Raw genomic sequence first — 13304 nt, forward strand, 5'->3', positions numbered from 1 at the left:
ATTCCAGTCTAACCCCCTTTTCAAATCACGGACGGGAGTACAGACTAGTCATATATCTCTCGCAGAAACCTACCCTATACCCGAAGTTTTCCTGCCGAAGCAGACCAGGGTGCATGCCCCCTGGGTTTCAGTCATGTCCCCCGAATCACTCGCGCTCATCAGGTGGACGGACTGGGGATTGATGAGACATTCCTTGTGTGAAAAGACCATTCAGGGATGGTATATGACTATTTTCTATGTGTGATCCGGGAAATGAAAGCTGGTCTACGAGCTTGACAACTCTTCCTTCGTGTGGAAAACACATTACTCTAAAGAGTGATGAGACAATGGCTCCCATGCAATAAATATAGTCTCGTCCAAGGAGTAGATTATAATCCAGGGGTCCTTGGACTACCATTACGTTCATATGAACAGTTTTCCCTCTCAATTTTATGGGCACATTGGGAAGGATCCCTAACGGTCGACTGGTTCCTTTGTCAAAGCCTGTTAGATTTCTCATCTCAGGCAAAAGCGATGGCGAACCAAGCGCTTTCCAAGCAGTTGAGGAAAGGATACTCACAGAAGGCCTTCATCTATGATGGTACCGGCCATAACCATTCTATATATTTTAGCAATGATTCGGAATGGTACACTAGCCGGTAAACGAGGTCTGCCTAGTTGATTCCAGTCAAAAGAAACAACTAGGTTGCTTGGAGGTGGGACCGAATAGACAGTCGGGTACGACTCTGACGAACTTCCTTCCTGCGATAAAGGAATGGGTAAACTGCCCCCATGTTCGTCGGAGTCTGTGCTTATGAAAAGAATTTGGACGGTGTCATCCTTGTTCTCTTCGGTGACTGTATCATCTGAAGATGGAACCTCTGAAGGTAAGACCGAGTCAACTGTCGTCTCGACCTTTTGACTTTCGTTTGGTATGGGTTCAGATGGTTCATCTTCAATGATAGATGCTTCGACCGACCACCTGGGCGGGTCAGCCGGATTTTCAACTAGTGACGGACTCGGCAAGAGTTTTTTATATCCAGGAGGAAGTCGTAACAATGAAACCGGACGATCGTCCAAAACTCTTTTAGCCTCGTCTAAGAAGGGACAACGGTGGACGGCATGATCGCCTTCGCACAGTTTACAAGGAAATCTATATTTTCCTTTTTGTCCTGGGGCTTCACTTTCACTAGTCGACGGTGTGTTTTCAACATGATCATCAGAGGTTGACGACACCGGGTTGTGCAAATGAGGAGACCAGTCCCTTAAGATCCGAGGGATGCAGGGACAATCTCTATGATAGTGGTCTCCTTTGCAAATGACACATGGCGATTTAGGCCTGGTCGGTGCAGTGTGTGGATTTTCGCTAGACGACGCTTGGTTGCCCCCTTTCGCTTTTGGATCCTTCTTCTTCTTCTCTTTCTTCTTCTTTTCCTTCTTCTTCTCAGGTACTTGATTTTTGGCTTTACCAGCCCCATCAAGAGAAGAGGAAGGAGGAGAGGAGGAATTGGAGGAAGTAGAAAGTTGGTGGGTAACTCTGGAATCGTCTGGTTGCTAACTCTATTGTTCAGGAATTGCGGTGTTCTGAACGACAGAGGTTGAGAAGAGCCATACGGGCAAACCAATTGTCAATCCTGGAAGCGACAATGTGGCCATATGGGGTGCACCAACATCTCCCCAAGAGGAGAAGGGACTAGGATTTCCTCCAAGAGGAATTCCTTGGTTGGTGGACTCCATCCTCTCAACCTGAGACCAACGTAGGAAAGGTGATGATTATTCCGTTTAAAATAAATTTTAGACACTTTGACACAACCTGTTTTTTCAATTTTAAAGAGTCGAGAAAAAACAAAAGATGACTCTAGTCGCCTTCGATTTTTAATGAGCTTGAAGTGACAAGTGCTCAGATGGACCTTTTCCATTAAGGAGTCTGAAAGGAACGAAAGGGAGTGCTCTGGAAATCTAGGCAGAGGGATTACCAAACCAATCGAAAAACTGCAGAATACTTTTTACGGTACGGCAGTCAATCTTCCCGAATGTTGTGTTCAGTGCATTGTGATCGATAGGACGGCAGACACAGCTTCCTATGGATAAAGGATTAAGCCTATTGTGGTCTCCCAAAATATACTCGACGGTACGTGGGAGCACAAGTCCGTACTAGCACTTATCGTCTCAAACTGGAGGAATCACCCAACCAACAGTGAGAACAACAGTTACTAGGCTTTACGACGCTGGAATAGGTCTCTAGCCTAGACTTCTAGATGTTGTGCGTTAGGTTCCAAAGCGTTGTTAGATTCATTAAATTTATTTTATAGTTGATCTTGCTTAAGAAATTTTCCTTTCAGGTTCACCGCGTGATGTAGATGTACAATTCCTAAAATGCAATCTAAGATGATAAATAGTCTTTTATCTTCTTTGTGCAATGAAAATCCTAGCTACTAAGGAAAGAAAGACAGAATTCTTTCAACAAAGAGCAAAGAGCACACACTATATGCACTGTCCTAAATCAAACCAATCAAACAGTCTAAATGCAAATGCACATGCATGTATTTGTTTTCAGCCTTCTTAATATGTGAATGATAAAAAGAAAGCTAATGCGCAAATCTGAATTACTTTCAAGCGACAATTACTAACAAGTTTCTTTTCAAATTCAAAATGAAGACTTGCTTTCGACACTAGAAAGACTACAAATTCAGATCAAATACAACAGTAACAGGGTAATCGACTATCAAGAGCAATCAGACTCTCTTCTATGACTGAAAACGACACTTGTGACACTTTCAAATCAAGAAACGACAGTACAATCACGTTACTTTTTTGCAAAGGAGAACTGAAAATGACTCAACAAATACACAAAAACACTTACAGTTCTTTGCATAATGGAGGCAGAATATCAGCAAGGAAAGGGGTTTCAAACAGAGGTATACTGACTACAGGTAGCAAAATTCATGAATAGAACTGAAAAGAATGAACACAGAAACCAAAATTCAGGAACAATGCCTAGTCTGATCAGCGCACCTACTACACTCGGGAAGTGCATTGAATTTCAGATTCACAGAACAGAGACTGCGCTGGGCCAGAGACGAGACTTTGCTTGGGTTCTGGGTCACAGTTTGCAGTTCAGTTTAGGGATTTTGGCCGAGCAAGTGGTAATCAGTAAATCAACAACAAGGGTAGATCTAAGGAGGTTACTAGAGCCACCACAAGGGCAATTAGAGAGTTTGTAAATCAATTGTTTAATTCATAAACAAAACCCGGAGATTGACTGAAGCGACATTTATCTACTTTGCATTTGCGTAGAAAATTCAGTTCGAAGGCTACCTGGCTCGACTTCAGGCTCCGTCTGTAAGTTTATAAAGTAAACAAAAATGTAGATAAACAAACAACCTAGTCGCTCCCCAGTGGAGTCGCCATTTTGTTACAGGGAAAAGTGTCTATGCAGAACTGCTAATCCCACTAAGGTGTGGTAGCTACCTTAGAAACAAACAAAGTAAAACTACTTTCATTTTCCTTTATGAAAGATAGATGAGAGAAGAATAAAGGAGACCAACCTTTGTCTTGTGCTTGGTTCCTAGTTCAATTCCTCTCTCTCCTGATAGTCCTTTGCTACTTGCTTCCTTGTACACCCAGCTTCACAGAGTACCTGTAGAATCAAAGCAGCATAACACTATACAAGAATATGGATCTATTATCATAAACAATCTAGGATCAGATGTAAATTGACCATACAAATGCATGAAACATAAATGACACAAGAGTATGGAGGAAAACTTGAATAGCTTTATTGATAATCAAGAAAGAGCCAAGAGAGTTACAACCAGTTGTTCTGACCCAGCATCATCCTCTCAGCAAGTAAGCCCTTCTTCACCTCATGCAAAGCTTGGATCACCCAACACTATGATGTTGCTTCAAGAAACCAACAGCAATTCCTTACAAGATGCAACATTCCAGCCTCTGGATCTTTGGGATGAGGGATCCATATATAGATATCTGTAAGGGAGATGAGTCAACTTGTGATTTGATTAGTGTCTTCCCTCTGATAGTTCTTGCTTCCACTTGGAGATTGATGATCTCTTACTCATCCTTGGTCGAATTCAGAGAGGCAAGTGTCACAGGAGAAGTTTCTGGAAGATTCCATGCCTCTCCACCTCGCGGATTGACACTGCCATTTGTCACTTCTCGTCCATCACACCCCATAGAAGGGCTTTTTGAAATGCAACGCACCCACAGAGTGTACTTAGGTGAGATGCAACGCACTTTGCCTATGGAGCAGGTGAAATGATCCTGTTTTGACCAGTTCTGAGTGGTTTTTCATGGAGAACTTCTGGGAGAAGCTGTAATCAGTTGACCTTGTTCCTTTAGGGGTTAGAACAACACTTTTAGGGACTTAGGAGCCCTTGGTTTATGGACATTTTATGCTTGGGGTTGCAGTGTCCAAAAATGTCTATAACACCCTCCCCAAAGGTCTGGCATTGGTGGATAGTGGAAAAATTATATGGGAGGCTGGGAGTCGAAACCATGATCTGCACTACACAAATCCGGGGTCTTAGCACTATACCACCAATGTGTTGTTTAACATGTAACATGCGCATTGACAATTTAAATGTTATGACATTGGAGTTTGGAGTTAAACTGTTAGCGGTAACCCCTCCCATGTGACCACTACCACAAACTGGAGGCTACCACTAACCATAACTACACGCGATTAGTGTTAACTGAATATTATGTTAAATAAACATGATTTTATCCATTAATTAAGCGCAATTAAGTTGGCGGAAAATTTGGCGAAGCCCCTAAATCCAGCGCTAACTCCAAAATTGATGGAGTTAACTGGAGTTCCTTCAGTTTTAGTGGAGACTTCCTAGGAGAAACTGTTTTGGCCATAACTTTTGCAATTTTCAACCAATTTTGGATCAGAAAAAGTCATTCCTATATGATTTTGATGTTCTGAGCACATTGAAGCAGGTTTCAGGAGTAGTAGAGCATTGTAAACATCACCATTTTTTTTTTCCATTTTGAGCTAATACAGAGGCCCAAGCCATGGAAGTTGGACCAAGGAGATGTAGCCCAGGAGGGGTGAACTCCTTTATCAAAAAACTTTGTTAAGTGTTCTTTTGGATGGTTTGCTATATATTTGTTTGTTTTTGTTCAAATTTTTATTTACATGCTATTTTGCTCATGAATTTGACATAAAACTTGAGAAATTTACCTGTTACATACACAAACACCATAAAGGAAACCTATGAACATAAAGCAAATGATGAGAAATTATTTTTTAATTCTAAAGTTGAAATTAGCATAGAAAATCTAACATTCAACAATAGATCAAGTTGGTATCATAACAAAGGTTATTTTCTTGATTGCTTGAGTTTTGTGAAATTAGGGTTTTAATGGTTGCAAATTTGTGATGTTTACAAGGTTAAAGTTGCAGAGAGGAGAAGGGAAACTATTGGGTGCAAATCCTGATGTAATGCCCAGAAGAAGGAGAGCCACAAGGCCACAATCTCCACCCAAAGTTTCAATCCCAGTTGCATTTGAAGCACCTCATGTTTTACCTTCAATTGAGATTGAGGAGGTACAAGCAGTACCAGAAGCTGAGCTTGAATCCTAGGCAATCATGTTTAGACCAAGAGAGATTGAAGGTCTTTCAGAAGAGGAAGCATACATGAAAACTTTATATGACTTAACTGACATGGTTAGAGTCCTCTATAAAGAGAGGAATACTAGAATGACTGGAGAGAGTTCTAAGTCCCCACATGGAGAGGGAAGCTCAGAAGATAAAAAAAATATGAAAAGAAGGATTCAAAGGGTAATGGGGGAAAGCCTCCTCCATCTCCAACATACTCATCATCTTCCTCATTATCTTCATCATCCTCATCATCACAAACAACATCATCTTCCGCTTCCACCACAAAAAACTGTTCATACTCATTCAAAAACCCCAAAACAAAAAACTCCCTTACTCAAATTGGGCATTGAGTTTGAACTTCACATGTACAATGGTGAGTTAACTACAAAAAAGTTAGACAATTGGATTCGACAATTGGAGGTTTATTGCGGAATTCAGAACCTTCAAGAAGATTACATTAAAATCCAGTTGGCTTCAATGAGGCTAGAAGGAGCAACACTAGTTTGGTGGGAAGCAAAGACTCAAGAGGAAATGTGAATTCATGGTAAGATATCCATTTCTTGGGTTGAATTTGTTTCTTCAATTAAAAGACAGTTTTATCCTTTAACCTATATGCAAAAATCCATTATGAGTTTCCAAAATTTTAGGCAACTCAAGGAAAAAATAATTGAAGACTATATCTAGGATTTTAGGAAAAGGGATTTCTTGTTAGGATTAAACTTGAATTCCCAAGATACACTCTTGAAATATATTGGGGGTTTACATTCCTACTTAAAACACACTATCCTTATGTTCAATCCAAGAAATTTAGATGAGGTATGTGTGCAAACCACACATCTTGAAGCAAGAGGAAAGAACATTTAGGAAGAGGGTTGTAAGAAGAAATCATTCAAGGGTAAGGAGAAAGAGAAGGGTGGAAAATGGAAAGGAAAGAAGAATGCAAGTGTAAAGAAAGAAGGGGAGAAAACTATATCCCAACATTGTTCCAAAGCGGGGCATGATGAAACCCATTGTTCGAAATTACATCCCGAACTAAGACCTAAGAAACCAAACAATAAGGGGAAACAAAAGACGACCGCTACCACACAACATGATCTTGGATCCAATTTAGGTGATGAGACCAAGATTTCAGCCAGGATCACAAAAGGAAAAGAAGCTATAGTAAGCACTAGTTCCTCACATAGTCACAACAACACTCCAAATGAAGAAACAAGGGTAGAGTTGTTCCATGTAAGGGTAATTTCAAATCATACAAAGATTGATGCATTATTTGATAGTGGGTCACAATCGAACTTAATTTCAGAAGAATTGGTCAAAAATTTTAACCTTGAAACTATACCTCATCACCAGCCATATCCCTTGGATTGGATAGTCAATAATGCAAATTTGCAGGTTACAAGGAAATGCTTATTTAGGTTTTCCATTACTGAAAAATTCATTGATGAAGTTGAGTTACATGTAGTTCCACTCAACATCTCAGGAATCATTTTGAGAAGCCCATATTTGTGTGATAGGAAATCACTATTTTATCGCCATGAAAAAAAATATCTATTTATTAAGGATGGAGTGGATTATATTGTGAGAGCCCATTGCAAAAATTTAAACATTTCTTTGGTTAATGCAGGGAAGATGAAGTGACTAGTAAATGCAAGTAAAAATTTTGTGCTTCTCATGATCAAGAAAAAGAATGATATTGATTATGAATCTTTTAAAGGTTGTGATGATAAGTTAAAATATGACTTGTTTGATGTGATGATACGAAAGCATGGCAAGATGTTTCAGGAACCAAAGGGGTTACCTCCCAAGAGGGGAATTCAGCATGAGATACAGCTGCAGCACGATGTTCCACTTCCGAACATTGGCATGTATCACATGTCGATCATGGAGAGCATGGAAATAAAAAAGAAAATTCAAGAATTTTTGAAGATATTCAGCAAATCTAGAGATGAACATGTCATGCATGTGAACAAAGTACTTGATGTCTTGAGAAAAGAACAATTATTTTTAAAGATGTCAAAGTGTGAATTTGGCAAGACTTCTTTAGTGTATTGGGGACACATTGTTGGAGGAGGTGAGCTGGAGATAAACCCCTCTAAGTTTGAGATCATTGTGAATTGGACCAAGCCCAATACAGTTACAGAGGTAAGAAGCTTTCTAGGGGAAACACAATATTGGAGGAAATTTATTGCTAATTTTTCGTCCATTGCAGCTCCACTATATGCATTGACTAGTGTCGAGACAGTCTTTCATTGGGGAGACGTACAACAAAAAGAATTTGATGCTTTAAAACACAAGATCAATCCAACACCGGTATTGGCTCTTCTGAATCTTAGACATCCATTTGAGACTCAAATCGATGCTAGTGATTACACCATGGGAGTAGTTCTCATGCAACATGGTAAGCCCGTTTCATTTCATTCTAAAATTTTTAATGGTGTTGTGACTAACTATCCCACTTATGACAAACAACTTTACGCATTGGTACAAAGTGTTAAAAAATGGAAACACTACTTGATGGGGGAGGAGACCATTATCCATATCGACCATCAACCATTGCAGTGCTTACAGTCACAGTCAAAGTTGCAGCAATCACAACACTTCAAATGGATGGGTTTTCTACAATAATTTCATTTGGTTATCAAGTACAAAAAGGGAATGTACAATAAGGTAGTTGATATGCTTTCTAGGCCTATTGTAAATTCATCTATTATACTCAAGCACAATTTTGTTTTACATGAAAGTTACATTACGAAATATGCATATGATAATGACTTTCAAGATGTGTATACAAGCTTGAGGCAAGGAAACCAAAATGAAGAGTTAGATTACCATGTACATAACAGTTTGTTGTATCACTTGGGCAAGTTATGTATTCCACAGGGAGAAAGAAACAATATCATAAGGGAGGTGCACACCTCATTGATTGTTGGACACTTTTGTGTAGGAAAGACAATAACGAATCTCCAAAGGTATTGTTATTCGCCATGCATGTTTGATAATGTATCTTGTTTCATTAGAGGATTTTCTTTGTGTGCCACAAGTAAGCCTAGAAATAGAAAACTAGGATTGTACACTCCACTTCTGGTACCTTCATGTCCATGGGAGAGTATCTCAATGGATTTTGTAGGAGGCCTTCCATTGTCAAGGAAAGTTCATGATTACTTGTATGTAGTTGTAGACAGGTTCAGTGAGATCTGTATTCTATTGCCATGTAAAAAGGAAATTATAGTTGAACAAACAACTCATCTTTTCTTTCAAAATATTTGGGTTCATTTTGGTCTTCCTACTTCCATTTTAAGTGATCGAGATTCTCGATTTGTTGGGAATTTTTGGTCAAATTTGTGGGACATGATGGACACTAAGTTGAAGAAGAGTACAACCTTTTAGCCACAAACAAATGGACAAATCGAGGTGGTTAACAGGATAGTCATTCATCTTCTTAGAGGATATTGTGGCAAACATCCCAAGTTGTGGGATGAACAGTTGCATTACATATATCATGCATAGAACAGGGCAAAGCATTATTCGAGAAACACATCACCATTTGAGGCATGTTTTGGGTACTTGCCAAGATCGCCATTGGACTTCACCTTTTAGAAATATGTCACCATCGATAAGGCAAGGAAGTTCATTGAGAAAATTCAAGTGATACATCACACAATGCAAGAACAGCTTGAAAAGAGTCAAATCAGTTACAAGGCAAGGAATGAAAAACACCGTGTCAATAATAAATTTCAAGTTGGAGACGAAGTTTGGTTATATATTAGCAAAGAGAGACTTGAAGGGGAAGGTAAAAATCCGAAGGCAATCCATTATGGTCCTTTTAAAATTCTGGAAAAGATTGGTAACAATGCATTTAAGCTAGATTTGCCTCCTTATATGCAAATATACTTTGTTGTTAATGTTGTGAATTTGAGATTGATTGAGCCTCCTTTGATTGATGATCAAGGAGAGCATGTTCAGCTGCCATCAATAGATGATTTCTCGCTAGAATATCTTGATGAACTTCAACAAGATCTCATAATTGATAGAAGAACCAGAACTTCAAAGAGAGGGAATGTCGAATACCTTCGAGTGGGACTCAAGGGACAAAATCCTTCTAAGGTGAAATGGATGTAGATTGAGAAGGTGAGGGAGATGTACCCTCACCTACTGAACATTTGATAGTATGTTTTGGGGTCTAAAAGGCTTCTAGTGGGGAGGAATGATTAGGTGATCAATACTTAGCTCAAAAATCAAAGTACTCAGAATCACTCAAAACTTGAATGACCGTGTGTGTCTCAGTGATACGATCCAATGCAACTCATTTCATTCAAAATAGAGCTCATATGAGGAAGGTATCGTGTTCTATTTGCTTTGCCAAAAAAAAGAATTTTGAAAAAAAAGTACAGTCATTGCACAATCAACAGTCTGTACTGCTAACATGGCAGGTGACTGTGCAGGTCAAAGGATGGTCAATGGCCAACCAGGTCTCACCAAGTGGTGCATTATGATTGGTCTACAATCTAGTGAGTTGGTGTTTTCTGACTGGTTGGAGGAGGACCAATGAAGAGGAGACATGTGGCAAGCTTGGAGGCTGCCACGTGTCCCTCCTCAAAGGTTAGCATCACCGCATAGTGGAAAAATTATATGGCAGGCCAGGGAGTCAAACTTGTGACCTGCACTGCACAAATCCAGAGTCTTACCACTACACCACCAATGTGTTACTTAACATGTAACATGCACGTTGACTATTTAAATGTTATGATATTGGATTTTGGAGGTAAACTGTTAGCGGCAACCCCTCCCTGTGACCACCACCACAAACTAGAGGCTAGAGCTAACCAAAACCGCGTGCTATTAGCGCTAACTGTAGATTATCTTAATTAAACATGGGTTTATATGTTAATTAGGCACAGTTAAGTTGGCGTAAAATTTTGCAAAGCCCCTAAATCTGGCTCTAGCTCCAAAATTGGCGGAGTTAACTAGAGTTCCTCCAATTTTAGTGGAGATTTCCTAGGAGAAACTATTTTGGCCATAACTTTTGTAATTTTTGACCAATTTGGGATCATAAAAAGTCATCCCTAGATGATTTTGACGTTCTCAGCACATTGAAGTAGGTTTCAGGAGAGGTAGAGCATTGTGAACAGCACCTTTTTTTTCCATTTTGAGCTAATACAAAGGTCTAAGCCATGGAAGTTGGACCAAGGAGATATAGCCCAGGAGGGGTGAACTCCTTTATTAAAACACTATGTTAAGTGTTCATTTTGATGGTTTGCTATATATTTGTTTGTTGCTGATCAACTCTTCATTTACATGTTATTTTTCTCATGAATTTTACATAAAACCTGAGAAATATACTTGTTACATTCAAAAACACCATAAAGGAAACCTATGCACGTAAAGCAAATGATGGAAAATTGTGTTTTAATTATGAAGTCGAAATTAGCACAACAAAACTAACATTCAACAATAGATCAACCTGGGATTGAAGTCCCACAAGATTATCTCCTCTTGGTATCTATCTAAATCGTGGTTATTAAGTTCATCACATGCCCCTGATGTAGGTTGGTATTAGACTCAGACAAATATAATTGACATTGCAAGCCCTACCTTTTTTCTGTTGCTTATGACATATTCCTATGTTGTTGTTATTAGTTGACTTTCTAGTTGATGCACATATGGAGAATGGTGTCGGTTGCTAGTGGTTGTCATGATTTTGTTGTAGGATGATCATTGATGGGATGATGATGGCCAAGGTGTTGTATGGACATGCACTAGCAAATATTTTGAATAGTGCTTCTATGTTGTTGCTACACATGATGAGATCTCATGTCATTTCTCATAGAGACCTTACATTTTGATGCCCATGTTATATATTGCATTTTTTTTGTTGTTGCCATATTAGAGCATATTATTGCTCATTGATGCCATGTACTCATGTATTTCATATTTTGGGCATGTATGTTGGCATTATGATTTTGGGATGGCTCTATGATACAGGTGTTGTACTTGATGGCAACTCTGTTCAGGCTCTCAAAATGATGGAAATTAAGAGGTTCGCAGGTGAATGGTTCAAAAGGTGCGGACCCACAGGTTCGCCGTCCAGGAAGTGCGGTCATACACGCAGGTTATCCGTTCCGAAGGTGCGGTCCCCCAGTGCACTCACTTCAAGGCAGAGAAGCGCGCTCACGTGGGGTTTCTTATGTTTGGCCCGTGGTATTTAGCCCGTCGTTCTTGATCCTATGGTTTTGGCCCGTGGTATAGGATCTAAAGTATTGAACCCCGGTTTGGATCCCTTGTATTGGTTTTTTATGGTTTTGTCCCATGGTGTGAATAAGGGCTTGACTATAAATAGGGAAGGAGATCACTTGGCTAAGGCATCTTTGCAATTTGAATATCTGAAGATCTGAAATATTGGGTTATCAATGTTAAAAGCTTGATCTAAATCAAAGTAAATTTGAAGGTGAATCTATCAAGTCGTGATCTCACGGGCGCATGATCAAATCTGTGCATCTGACTATCAGTGGCACATTGGAGGGCTGCTAATTCGGTTCAAATCAAAGGTCCGCAGGCGATTCACATTTCAGATGCGGAGGTTCACAGTCTAGTGAAAGGTGCAAGTGTGGAGGCACGCGGTGCGACAGAAGACGCAGGTGCGTAGGTACGCGGCGCTACAGAAGGCGAAGTGTGAAGGTACATTAGAGGTACGCGGCGTGATAGAAGGCGCAGTTGCGGAGGCACGCGGCACGACAGAAGGTGTAGCTGCGGAGAGACATAGAAGTACACAGCGTGACAAAAGGCGCAGGTGCGGAGGCACAGAAGGGGTACGCGGTGCGACAGAAGGTGCAGGTGCGAAGGCACAGTAGAGGTACGCAGCAAGACGGAAGGCGAAGTGCGGAGATACACAGTGTAGCAGAAGGCGCTCTGCGTGGATACACAGGAAAACATAAAGCGGGGTGCGGAGCCACGCAGCCCAGATAAGAAAAAAATTGTGGATCTGTCTTAAAACATTTGTTGGTTATCTTTTATCTATTGCTGCAGAGTTCTAGGTTTATATTTCTGGTACTACCTTTCTGTTTATAGCATTCTGAGAAGTTGGGTTACTCTTTGGTTGATTTTATAAGGAGTTTCGGTGATTTGCATATTATTTGATCTTCTTGGATCCAGTTTGAAAATTTATGAAAAGTGGTCCTTGAAAGAAAAGAAGTAGGGGGTTGTAGCTCCCTTCCAGGAGAGACTAGAAAACGAGAGAGAGTTGTAGTTCTCTGCAGGTTGCAGCCTGCGTACTGGTAAAGGACTGCACCAGTACAAAATCATTGTAAAAGGAGTTTCTAATTGAAAGAAGATAGAGACATATTGCAGCAGGTGGTTTTCACCCACATTGGGTTTCCACCTTATATCTGGTGTTCTTTGGTGTGACTATCTGTTTTTCTTGTTCGTGCTCATTATTTTATGGTACTGATATACAAATTAACGATCAATATCTGAAGAATAATTCAAAGTATAAATCAGGAATATATATTGAAAAGAATTTGATAATACTGATTCACCCCCCCTCAATATTATTTCCAACAATTGGAATCAGAGCAGGTCCTTCTGAAGGAGCTTGATCGCTTGAAGGAAGATCTATTAGCATGAGCAACTACGAGAGGGAAGCATCAATCAGGCCACCAATTTTTGATGGGACAAACTTCATATATTGGAAGGTAAGAGTTAC

At 39.9% G+C, this 13304-nt stretch overlaps 1 pseudogene; it reads left to right on the plus strand.

Annotated features, from left to right (window-relative positions):
- LOC149208459 (LRR receptor-like serine/threonine-protein kinase FEI 1) overlaps positions 1-12568 on the plus strand; it is a 151512-nt pseudogene extending 138944 nt beyond the window's left edge.
- Positions 12569-13304: the final 736 nt, after the last annotated feature.

The sequence above is a fragment of the Pinus tabuliformis genome, chromosome 1_2 (genome assembly GCF_031772625.1).
Source record: "Pinus tabuliformis cultivar Carrire ecotype Pingquan chromosome 1_2, CPIR1, whole genome shotgun sequence".
NCBI lineage: Eukaryota > Viridiplantae > Streptophyta > Pinopsida > Pinales > Pinaceae > Pinus > Pinus tabuliformis.